Source organism: Alligator sinensis, unplaced genomic scaffold (assembly GCF_000455745.1).
Source record: "Alligator sinensis unplaced genomic scaffold, ASM45574v1 scaffold551_1, whole genome shotgun sequence".
NCBI classification, from domain to species: Eukaryota; Metazoa; Chordata; order Crocodylia; family Alligatoridae; genus Alligator; species Alligator sinensis.
The window spans coordinates 113,243-114,262 of NW_005842526.1; the positions used below are offsets into that span (position 1 = coordinate 113,243).

The following is a 1,020-nucleotide window of genomic DNA, read 5'->3' on the forward strand; positions in this document are numbered from 1 at the left end:
GCAGGCCCATGATGAGATCCCAGGGCCCCCCGCTTCTGCGGCATGGCTCCCCCTGCCAATGTGTCCTGCAGACCGCAGTGCCCTGGGGGGGCTGACACCAGCGCTCAAGGGCCGAGCACAACCTACTTCGTGGTGGAGAGTGTGGCAGGGCTGCTGGCCATCGCAGGCAACGCCTTCATCTGTGCCGCCATCCTGCGGGACAGAAAGCTCCGTGCTGTGGTCACCTACCACTTCCTGGCATCGCTGGCCGCAGCCGATGCACTGGTGGGGGTCGTGGCCATCCCCTGCGCCCAGCTGTCGGCCGCAGGACTGCCACAGGGCCAGCCTCAGCTCTGCCTACTCATGCTGTGCGCCTTGTTGGGGCTCACTCAGGCCTCGGTCTTCGGGCTGCTGGGTGTGGCCGTGGAGCGCTACGTGGCCATCCTGCAGCCCCTGCAGTACCCAGCGGTACTGAGCCCCCGCAATGCTCGCTGGGGCATCGCCGCCTCCTGGAGCCTGGCCGCGGCCCTGGGGCTCCTGCCCCTGCTGGGCTGGCACAAGCCTCTGCCGCCTGATGGGCGCTGCCTCTTCACCGCCATCATCGAGGACACCTACATGGTCTACTTCAACTTCCTGGCCTGCATGCTGCTGCCACTGGCCGTCATGCTGGGGCTCTATGCCCGCATTTTCCTGGCCGCCCGCCGCCACATCCGCCAGGTGGCAGTGCGGGGGGTACCCGGGGGCGGGCGGGGCCGGGTGCTGCGCCGGGAGCTGCATGTGGCGGCCTCGCTCTTCCTGGTGCTGTGCTGTTTTGCACTGTGCTGGCTGCCCCTGCACGTGCTTAACACTGTGACGCTATTCTGCCCCTCCTGCCCCCTCCCTGGTCACCTGGTGCTGGCTGCCATCGCGCTGTCCCATGCCAACTCGGCCCTCAACCCCGTGCTGTACGTCCTGCGCCTGCGCGCCTTCCGCCAGGCCTTTGAGGCTGCCCTGGCCTGTGGCTGGGCCCCCCTGGGCAGGGCCCTCTCCATGGGGCTGGTG

General features: G+C 68.5%; 1 pseudogene; it reads left to right on the forward strand.

Moving 5' to 3' along the window:
- The first annotated feature begins 42 nt into the window (after positions 1-42).
- Positions 43-1,020, forward strand: part of LOC102375392 — a 3,573-nt pseudogene continuing 2,595 nt past the window's right edge.